Raw genomic sequence first — 12,190 nt, 5'->3', positions numbered from 1 at the left:
ATATGATTTTTTTCAAACAAATCAATAATTCAAACCAAAACATTCTCAATAGTGGAAAACATAATTGCAGTCATACGTAATAATAAAATATGATCTTTATAACCTATGCCAAAGCTTCTTGCTTTCATATTTTTCCCTGTGGTCTTGAACATTGTCTTCAACACAGAAGATAAACACAAAAAACACTGACTCATTTTTAGTTACATTGGTAGAATGAGAGCACTTCTTTTTATAGTTTAATTCTTTTACATATAAATGTAGATAAAAAGAGAGATGTATACTAATTGATAGCTTAAGCTCTAATAGACATATATATCAGAAGGCACACACACACATATAATACATGCACAAAACCACTAAAACCATTAAAAATTAATTTGTTGAATGTAGTTTAGTATCCTAGGATGAAATGAGAACAGGTTTGTGGTCTTTAAATATTTTGGTTGTCCATCACTGAACAGTCTACATGTCTACTTGAAGAAGGTATTCAAGTAACAGAAAGAAAAATAAAAGATAATCTATTTTTCTTCCAACAATATATTTTGATGAATTACATCTTCCTAGCACTACTGTACTTATTGTTGTGATTACAAAATGAGCATAAGCATTAACATTGTCCCTTCCCTGAAATAATTCATATTACATTAAGGAAGAAAGTAATCATATAGTTAGGCTCTACAGATGGCAACATGGTGATGAACTAAATATCTCATGGCTGCATGCATAAGAGAATATATCTGTAGCTCACTTTAACATCCTGGTTTCAGTGGAAATTTTTATCGCTCTTTTCTACTGATAAAATTTCCAACAGTTCTGGTCATCTTCTTGGTGTTGAATATAAGATGTATGTAAATCCAACCAATGGCTACCTGGAATGACTGATTATTCTGGGTTTTTCTCAACTTAGAATGGTAACCTAAATAACCACATACACTCATACACACACACACACACACACACACTGACTTTCAGTCAAATGTTCAGTTGATGGTTGTAGAGGATCAAGACTTAGACCACAGGTTACTACAGCAGGTTTCAAATCTTAGATGCTTGACATTGGACCAGCCTCTTTGCCTCTTTGAACCTGTTTCCTCATTTGTCATGACAGTTGAGATTAAATCTTGGGAGAGGCTCAAGAATTATTAGCCAGCTCAATTCGAATGTGAATTGTTTTTGTTCTTCATATGTTCTTACCACTGTCCTTGTGCTACTGAAATAACTTAAGAAGCATAAGACCTTAAAGTCTACTCGGGGAAAGAAAGCTAAGACATATGGAATAATCTGATACAGTGTATAATTTATTTCTATAATTAAATATAATATATTCATTCTATATATATTTTCTATGTTACAGAAGTTCAGGAAAATGGAAGATCTGTGTGGCCTGAAATATTCAGGAAATGTTTTGGATAGAATATGGAACCTAGGTTGACACTTAAAGAAAGGGCAGAATTTGAGTAAGCCAAGAACAGAAAAACATTTTGGGGGGATAGGAGGTTAGGTGATTCTGGAGGATAATGTATGTGTAGACCAGTAGTTTGGAAGATTTGGTTCATCCTAGGAATAAATGAGAATAAACACCATGTAGATAAAGTAGGTCTGTCAATGGATAAGGTATGTGTAGACTGGTAGTCTGGAAGATTTGGTTCACAGTAGGAATACATGAGAGTGAACACCACGTAGATAAAGTAGGGATAAATACTCGAATGTCTGTCACTGCCATCGTAGACATCTAAACTTTGCCAAATGGAAAACAAGAGGTGTGATGCATAAAGATTTGAGCAACAACAGATTACAAAAAAAGTGTGAGGCTTGCAGACAACATAGTTTCTAAACTAACCACTCAGAAGCTACATGGCTTTGAGCCATTCATTTAACCTCTGCTTTAATATTTCTATCTGTAAAATGAACATAATAATCCTTCCTGCATAGTGTTTATAGAAGAATCAAATTCATTATCATATTCGTAAAAGTGTTTTATAAACAGAGAGATGTTCTCTCTATATGAGTTATTTGTCATAAATATATGTCTTCTGCTTATCAAATAAGGTCACTGTAAGGCACAATGTAAAAACTGACATTCTCTCACTGATTTCTATTGAGTTCATATTCAGAATTGTTTAATACTCTAAAAAATAATACTCCATTTTTGTGCAACACTTACTTTTCAAAGTGTTGATAAATTCATCATTGTATATGACCCTCAACCACCAACACTATGGGGCATTTAGGACAGAATGATTGTCCTAATTTTGGAAGGACAAATGAGTGAAACTCTCTACCTGAACAAAGGTTTTCTGGCTCTTTCATGTGGTTATTGCTAAAATATTGTGTTTCCTCCTTCTTTCTTTTTTAAGTTTAATTTCTCCTGATATCCATTCTTGCCTTTTCACAAAGTAAGACTACATAGCTACCTTTCCATACATGTCATGCAGTTGACTGTGGCTGTGGACTCATCTCAATGACATGTTTGTAGAAGGGTCTCTGTATTCTTGAAGACTCTTTCCTTACAGAAAGCTTAGAGGGGGGCTTCTGAGTGGCTCAGCTGGCTGAGCATCCAACTCTTGATTTCTACTCAGGTCATGATCTCATGGTTCATGGCATTGAGCCCTGAATTGGGCTCCATACTGACAGCATGGAGCCTGCTTGGGATTCACTCTCTCTCCCTCTCTCTCTGCCCGTCCCCCACTCTCACTCTCGCTCTCTCTCAAAATAAATAAACCTAAAAAAATAAAAGATAGCTTATAGGTTTCCTTTGCTCTCTTCTCAACCATTTGCCTTATTGTTGTGTGGACTGGGATGGGGGTCTGGTGGCTGGATCATTCTGAGACCATGAAAACAAAGACTACCCCCCCCCCGGGGAGTGGTGGTAGGTGAGCTGGAAGGAGCTGGGTCTCCATGGACTTTGTGAAGCAATGGCACCAGTCCAGCAGTTACCTAGAGGTCTGGCTTTTATGTGAGAAAAATAAGGCCTTGTTATTTTAGTCTGTGTAATGCTGAGCCAACTCTAATTCTAACTGATAAAGAAAGCAGAGTTAATATGTAAGGTACCAACTAAAGGTAAGGTACTTACACATTGTAAATAAATGCAACTACTGGAAAATACTGAGTTCAGTGAAAATTCTTACGAGAAAGAACAATGAAAACCAAAATTGTGCAGAATGTCTTTCTCACCTAAAGATTCTTCAGGAAAATGCTAAGAACATTGATCCATTTAGCTGAAACAGTCATAACAAAGCAACTAGAAAGCTTTTCATACCTGAGGACAGTGTGAAAATTACTAAAGCCAGGCAGGGACAAAAGCAAGAAACTGTGAAAATTCTATGCAAATAGAAAAGTGATAATGGCTTTTCAATGATATGCTTTGGGAGATTTAACAAGTCCATAAAGAAAATCAGTAAACATTTTGGAATTAAATTTTTAGTGGTAAACGCTAAAAACTATTCTCTTTGGGAAAGTCTGCATCTGCCTCCTAAAATCTTGAAAAGTGGCAAATGGCATTCCTATGTATTATTTATCTTCATTGTAGTGCACAGGCTCTAACTCACAGGAGCCCTTTGCTACTTGCAAAAACTCCTCCATGTCTCCAATCTTCCTCTCCACCCTTGAAGCCACAGCCCCACCTCATAGGAACGGAGCCACACCGTTGTTCCAGTGCCTGGCATCTACTTATGCCATTTCCTTGCTTACAACCTCTAGGACCTTTACACCAACTACAGATGGATCCAGAATCTCTACTCTGACCCTCAGCACCCTTTGCAATCTGGCTTCAAGTGTCATTTCCAATTTAGCACCTGCTACACACGCATTCCATTCACCAAAACCAGCTTTATAGAGTTTCCCCATTTCTTAAGCTGCCCCTTGATCTTTAACTAGGCTAAATTTTATTTTATTTTCTTCTCTCTTTTTGAAAAGTCTGTCTTTACTATTCAACTGCACCATAAGTCTTACCCAAACCCAAACATCTCAAGATGGCTGTTTCCTTTTCCATAATTGTGTACTTCACCGGTATATCTTTGATATACTGATATATAACTATACTGGTGTATCTATAGTAGCATTTGGGACATGGTATTATAGTCATTTGTTTACACATTGTTTACACATCCCTAAAATGAAAGACTATTGAGGCTAAGTCTCTACAATTTATACCCCAGTTATATGTACATATCTTACACTCATTCAATGTTATTGATTATAAGGGTTGTGAAAAGACACATTTCCAGAATTTATGGTTTTCTTATTGGAATAAAAGTTCTTGGGTTTTTTTTGGATCAACATTTTTTTAAGATTAAAAATAAATGAAAAACTTAAAACATCTCAGCCTGAAAGTCAAAATTATATACAGTCACAGCACACATTTCTGCTACATGGCACTATTTCCTCTAATATATTTATTTACTGCTTCTAGTAATTTGATCTCCCTCTTCCTACTCTTTAATTCCATGTTTTTGCTTACTTCATTCTCTCTGCTTGGGATGCTGCTCTTCCCATATCTTCACACTGAACCTCTCGCCATACTAGACATGAAACACTAAACACCAAGTACTTTCTCTCACTCTTAAGCTTCCCCAATCTTGAATCTAGACTGTTTTCACCACAATTTATAATTTTCTTCCTTTAAAAATATGTTTCTGTCCTAACCACAGCTAGAATGTAAGCTCCCCCAATAAATATCACATCTAAACCACACCTGTATAATATGGAGACTAGAGAGTAGGAGAGGAAGAAAAAAGAGACAGAAACAGAAGAGAGAGATTGAAAGAAAGATGAGAGCGAGAAAGAGAAGGAAAGAGAAAGATTGAGAGAATAAACAGGGTAATACATAGTCTATTTATATTCAGGATTCTAGTAAACATTTCGCAAAACTATAATTATAATCCAAAGAAAGTCCAGGCATCGAATCTGACATTCAAGCACCCTCTCAATTTTGTCCTTTACAAAAGGAGTATCTCATTCTAAACCTTTTTGTAAACCTGAATCTTATATTCTGAAAACGGAAATAATGGAGTTGGTATTCTTGGGATCCATAACAAACCCAATCACTGAACCACATGGAAAGAGTATATGAAAAAGGTAATGAAGGCAATGGGTAGTTTCTTTAACACATGTTACTGGGGAAACTGGATTTCTATATCCAAAAGAATGAAATTGGACTTCTTTTTTATGTTATGCACAAAAATAACTCAAAATTGATTAAAAGTCCAAACATAATACATGAAACTATAAAACTCCTAGAAGAAAATATAGGGGAAAATGTTGTTGACAGTAGTCTTGGCAGTGATTTCTTGCATATAACACCAGAAGCATAGGCAAAAAGTAAAAAATAGACAAGTGGGACTACATCAAACTAAAAATCTTCTGCAAGCAAAGGAAACAATCCACTGAGTTAAAAGGTAACCTGCAAAATGGTAAACAAAATCTGCAAGCCATATAACTGATAAGGAGTTAATATCCTACATATATATGTATCTTCTACAACTCAATAGCAAAAATACAAATAACTCAATTGAAAAATGGTCAAAAGACTTAAAACTGACATATTTCCAAAGACAATATGTAAATGATCAATAGGTACATGAAAAATGTTCAGCATCACTAATCATCAGGGAATGCAAATCAAAACACAATGAAATACCATCTCATACCTGTTCAAATGGCCACTATTTCTTTTAAAATTTTTTAAGTTTATTGACTTAATTTTGAGAGACAGAGAGAGAGAGAGAGAGAGGGAATGTGCAATGGATGGGCAGAGAAAGGGAGCGAGAGAATCCCAAGCAGGCTCTGTGCTGTTAGAGTAGAGTCCGATGCAAGGCTTGAACTCATGAACTCTGAAATCATAATCTGAGCCAAAATCAAGAGTTGGATGCTTAACTGACTGAGCCACCCAGGAGTTCCTCAAATGACCACGAGTAAATAAATAGATAAATAAATAAATAGTGTTGAAAAGGATGTGGAGAAATTGGAAACTTTGTATACTACTGGTGGGAATGTACAATGGGGTAGCCAATATAGAAACAGTATGAAGGTTCTTCAAAAAATTAAATGCAGAAGAACCATCATAGAATCTAGTAATCCCACTCCTGGGATATATGGAGAAAGTTGAAATCAGGATCTCAAGAACATATATGCCTTCCCATGTTCATTGTAGCATTATTCACAATAGTCAAGATATAGAAACAACTTAAATGTCCATGTATGGATAAGTGGATACATAAAATGTTTATATATGTGTATATACATATATATAATGGAATATTTATTATTCAGCATTTAAAAAAAAGAAAATTTTGTCATATGCAGTAACATGAATGAATCTGGAGGATGCTGTGCTACGTGAAACAAGCCAGCCTTAGCATCATTCCACTGCATTATTCCACTTACATGATGTATCTAAAATAATCAAACTCCTGAGAGCAGAGAGTGTAATGGTGGTTGGCAGGAGCTGGAGGGAGGGGCAAATGGGTAGCTATTTTCCAAAGGATATAACATTTCAGTTACGCAAAATGAGTAAGTTATAGAGATCTGCTGTACTGCATGGTGCCTATAGTTAACAATACTATATTGTGCACTTTAAAAATATGTCAAGAGAGTAAATCTCATATTAACTGTTTTTATTTTTAAAAGAAAAAAAAGGAAAGGAAAGGGGCACAAGGAAAATTTTGGGAATGATGGGTATGTTTATTACCTTGATTGTAGTGATGGTTTCATGAGTGTGTGCATATATCAAAACTTAACAAATTGTCTACGTTAAATATGTACAGGGTTTTTGTATGTCAAATATACTTCAATAAAGCTGTTTTTTAATAAGGGAAAATGGTAAAACAAAACAAAACCCTACTATGGATTGCAATGATACATTCAATTCTTCACTTTTCCCTACATCTATATGCTTTGCCATATAAATTTGCAATGCTCTAGAAGGATGTTCTGCCCTATCCCTTTCACTGAGCTCAGTCGTGTGACTTGCTTTCTCCAATAAGATGTTAGCAAATGCAACCAGAGTTTGAAAAAGAGCTCATTTTTTTTTCCCTATGTATTCACTTCTCCTCTGTCCCTGCATTGAGAAGAATATGTACAGACTAATCCACTTGTCCCAGGAAGGAGATGTAAGATATTTAGAACATAACAAAGTGGCCTCAGTAATCCAGACAAGGCAATTCTAGATTAACCGACAGATAGCTGACCCTCAGATATGTAACCAAGTTAAGATCAACAGAGCTGCCTTGTGGACCATCCCAGACACATGAGAGATAAACATGGCTATTGCATGCAGCTAAGTCGATGTGATTGTTGGATACATAGTATTATTATAACAACATATAAATGACTGGCAAAAGTTACTTACTGGGGGAAGTAGGTGATGGATTTGAATTGCCCTGACATCGTATAACAAAAAATTCTCATATTTGATAACAATCCTTAACATGTACATGAAATTACCAGTTATGAGCTATGAAGCTAAAATAGACTTTTATAGGGGTGCCTGGGTGACTCAGTTGGTCGAACATCTGACTTTGGCTCAGGTCATGATCTCACAGTTCATGGGTTCAAGCCCATGTCGGGCTCTGTGCTGACAGCTCAGAGCCTGGAGCTGGTTCCTATTCTGTGTCTCCCTCTCTCTCTGCCCCTCCCCTGTTCATGATCTGTCTCTCTCTGTCTCTGAAAAATAAATAAATGTTAAACAATTAAAAAAATAAAATAGACTTTTAGAAATGAAAAGAAAATAATAAAGGATAATTTTTGATTAATCACGCTACAGGAAAGATTGATTTTTTTTTCAGGAAATACATTATAAAATTCTTGCCACACGAAAAGATGCTCAAAGATTCTGTATACAAAATAATGGAAAAGAAATTAACAGATTGCACCCATCAAATAATTAATTAAAATATTTTATTATTTCCCTAGATTGTATCATATTTGTGATAGCTTTCAGTTTTTCTTAATTTAATCCTTTTTGATTTATTTTCTCACCCTACTCGCTTTTGTACCCAATTTTCATTTCATCATGCTATGTTTATTTTTTCTGAGAGAATGCCTAAAATCATATAAGTTTTAGGACCTATAAGATTTCAATCAGTCTCAGGTTGAAAAGTAAGTGGCAGGAGAGAATGAAAGGAAAGTAACGCAGGAGGTAAGAAAAACTAAAGAGAGTATATTCATGGAATACCTAATATTTTTTTTCAGGCATCATGCTAGGCATTGTGACATACAAAATGTCACTTTTAAAATAAATATCTCACTAGTTGGCTTTACTTCAGTGGATAAAAAGTCCTAACCTCTTTTCTGGGTACCAATGAATACAGAAGGGAATGAAAACTGTCATCCTAAACTTTAGGGTAAGATTCCATAGCTGTAGTCAGTTGAACTCTCTTGTGGTATCTTGCAAGTATCTCTATAACGTCTCTGATCAAAACCTATGTATTCTTCCCATAAATATTTATTGAGCGCTTAGTATATGCCACATGTTAGGCCTGGGATGGGAAAACAGTGATGTAGCCAACAGATGTGGTCCCTGGGAGATATACCTTCATCTGTAATTCTTCCTGATGTTCCTACTATTCTGTGTGCAACTTAAAGGCTCTGGAAACTGTTATCATCCTCTTTGCCTAGCATATAGCATCCTGGTCTCAAAGGCTGCTATTCAATATTTGCCAAGTAAATAAATGAATCAGCAGTGCAGCTTGCTTATTCAGAGCTTTTCTTGGTCATATTTCCATAATTAAGCATGCAAGAAAAAATTGATAATATTTACCACACATAGAATATATTCAAATATGGAATCTACAGGGAAAGCCAGAAGATTTACATGACACAAAGTTTGAGTCTACAGAAGTATAGGATGGATAAGTCTGATGTATGTGTGAAGGGTGATGCAGGTTTTAGAAAGAATGAAGAAGAAATGAAGAGTTTGAGAAATCTGTTATAATCAAGATATCAGGCATCTTGTAAAATTACACTGGAGCTGGAAAAAGTACCTTGCAAAAGTGCTATGTTCTTATTCAACTTAATTTCTACCTGTGCGTTATCCATACAAATTATTCCAATGACAAAAAGGTGGCAATAATGCAAAACACATCAGAAAGCACTTACTTCTTGCATGAAGATGAAGATGCAAGAAGAAAGATAAGAAGAGGAAGACAGGAAAAGAAAGAGCAAAGGAGGGAGCCAAGAAACTCATTACAAATTCTTCTTTACAACAGGTAAATCTAGTATCTTCTCAAGCAACTTCTAAGGACAGTCTCCTTATTGCTTGTAATAATGAACAGGTATAAAAGACTACAGTTATGTTGTCAAGCCCCACGTTGAATTTGCAGAACGGATAAAGGAAAAAATGAATTTTATGACCCACTAAAAACCCAAGTTAAATTTATAGTGGAAGATACTGAGCGAGCATAGAGATATTTGGGTATAATCTCTGTACTCTCAATATCAGATTGTGTTGAAAATTATCACTTCACACTCATCAAAATGTTCTCAATAAAGATACTTTGTTAGAGTGTGAATAATATATCCTAACCTACAAAATCTTAACCTAAAATTAAGGTTATTTTTCTTCATAACCCTATATATAATCTCCTGTAATAACATTTATAATTAAAGTATTTATGATAATATTTGTATGTTATTCTCAATTGGTTTTCACTAGTCATGAAAATGATGTTTACTTCTGGCCTTTATCATTTATTAAGGTCAATTCTTCCCCCTCTTCATTTTCTTTTTTTTAACTATTTTTTAACATTTATTTATTTTTGAGAGGCAGAGCATGAGCAGGGGAGGGGCAGAGAAAGAGGGAGACAGAGAATTTGAAGTAGGCTTCAAGCTCTGAGCTGTTTGACAGCACAGAGCCCAAAGCGGGGCTGGAACTCACAAACCATGGGATCGTGACCTGAGTGGAAGTCAGACCCTCAACCTACTGAGCCACCCAGGTGCCCCTCCCCTCTTCACTTTCAATAGGAAAATGATCTTACAGAATAGTCAACAAACTAGAAGATAGATAGTCGGGGCTCTTAACTCCTCCAACACAAATGTGGTCATATAAATTAGGGTACAATGGAGTATTCATTCAGGCAAATTAATTGCTCTCTCATTCTCATTCCATAGCACTACACAACACATATCACACTGCTTTTTCATATTTATTTGTTTCCCTGAATTTCCCTGCAAAAGAAGGAATTTTTCAAGAGAATGAAATATGCTTTTTTTCAGCCAAAGTACATTGCACAGTAGAAGCAAAAACAATTGTGGTCACTGAATTTAACACTCTAAAATCGCTTTCCTTTCATAAATAAGGGGAAATATGATAGTCCCTACTTTAGCTTTTAAGGAAAGAAGACTAGTATGAGGACAGAACTTAAGTTGAGAGGACACAACTCTCAGTGGGGAGTCCCAGCTCTAACATTTAACACCTTTGTGACTTTGGTGACTGGAAATAATGTAACCTCACTGACATTTAGCATCTACTCTGAATGACTTGTTATGGAAATGAGTTAAGATAATATTTTTTAAAAATATGTATTAAACTACAAAAGTAAAGTACAAAGTAGCATTATTGATGTGGTCTAGAGCCTTCATAATGGGGGTGGGGGAGTAAGGAACACTTGGGTCATCATTATCTCATATTTTAACTTAAGTTTCTTAAGACGTCATGGCAGAAGAAAGGCAATGTATTTCATCTTATATATTTAAGATCCAGGAAGCAAAAATAACTATGTATTTAAAATAGAACAATGAATACATGTAAAAGTCAACATACTTTAATTTAGGCTATGATGAGTTAGTGCTTTCAGTCTGATGCCTTACTTTACAAACAATTGGCCAAACAATCCAACTGTCTGCTTTATATCTCCACTAAATTTACTGACTTATGGAACTGATGAGCAGTTTGGGGGTTAGAGACTTCAAATGTTTCTTCTAAGCCTTGGCCAATAGCAAACATTGTGAATTTTCAGCATAGTCAAAATGAGCAGTATGATGCTCCCTTTCTTGGATGAAAACTCGTAGAAATGTTGCCTTAGGTCTGGTACAAGTCCTGCCACTGGCTTTTAAACCTGATATTATCATATGACCTTTCCTGTGTTACTTTAGTTATGTTCAAAAACTTGCATAATTAACAAGTCAATTCAATGTGATTCTTTTTTTTTTCTCCTTAAGATGAAAAATGAAGCATGTCACCATCGATAATGAAAGCAAATCCCTCTCATCACTCATCCTCTGTGGCCAATTTGTCTTAGGCATCAGATTTGTCTCATGGTCACATGAAGAACTCTGAACAGCACAGGTGTCAATCCAGAAGATCATAGGGCAGAAACACCTTCCAAGAAATCTCACACATTTTGAACGTTTTAGATTTACATCTTCCACAAGTTTTCCATTAAACTTTGCCAAAATTGACTCCATGACCTCTTAGCTTTACTTATTAATTCATCCCATATATTCCAGACACTGTGCTAGGCACTTATAATATATTGAGGTAAAAGACAGACATGGTACCTGCATTCATAGTGGTAAAAGTCTATAAAAATAAAAAATAAAGAAATAAACTCCACATGTACACTCTGCAACTATCTTTACATGCGAAGGCACTGAATCTCAAAGATGCGGTTTTCCCAAGGGTCACAAAAGCAGCCAAGAAAAGACTAGGATGTAGGGTGCTTGGGTGGCTCAGTCGGTTGAGTGTCCAACTCTTGATTGAGGCTCAGGTCATGATCTCACCATTCAGGGGATTAAGCCCCACATTGGGCTCTGAGCTGACAGCAAGAAGCATGCTTGGGTTTCTCTCTCCCTCTCCTTCTGCCCTTCTGTTTGCTTGTGTATTTGTGTTCTCTCTCTCTCTTTCTCTCTCTCTCTCTCAATATAAATAAATAATTTTTTACAAAAAGGACAGACAGACAAGGGTATGAACCTAGGTTCTGGTGGCTATAAAGCTATAAAATATTATTGCTCTTAAGAAATAAAAGAGAATTTCTAGTAACCACAATCTAAGTAGTTGTAAAGAGAGAAAAAATGGAAACAAAATAAATAAATTTGTCAGCCAAGCAGAAATTCCCCACTCAGGCAGTATAAAACCTTTAGTTCCCTTTAGTTAAAATTAAACAAACACAACAAAAGCTAACTTGCTTGAGATGGTTTAGATATGCATAACCAAAGCTTTGCACTTCATTATCATTAATTACTAAAACAAGAA

At 35.5% G+C, this 12,190-nt stretch overlaps 1 protein-coding gene across 3 annotated transcripts in view; it reads right to left on the bottom strand.

Annotated features, from left to right (window-relative positions):
- FGF12 (fibroblast growth factor 12) overlaps positions 1-12,190 on the bottom strand; it is a 573,044-nt gene that overhangs the window by 197,238 nt on the left and 363,616 nt on the right. The window lies entirely within an intron of this gene.

Source organism: Hyaena hyaena, unplaced genomic scaffold (assembly GCF_003009895.1).
Source record: "Hyaena hyaena isolate Hyena2069 unplaced genomic scaffold, ASM300989v1 scaffold_999, whole genome shotgun sequence".
In the NCBI taxonomy this organism is placed as follows: Eukaryota; Metazoa; Chordata; class Mammalia; order Carnivora; family Hyaenidae; genus Hyaena; species Hyaena hyaena.
The sequence above is the reverse complement of the archived record's forward strand: the minus strand, read 5'-3'. Positions and strand labels throughout refer to the sequence as shown.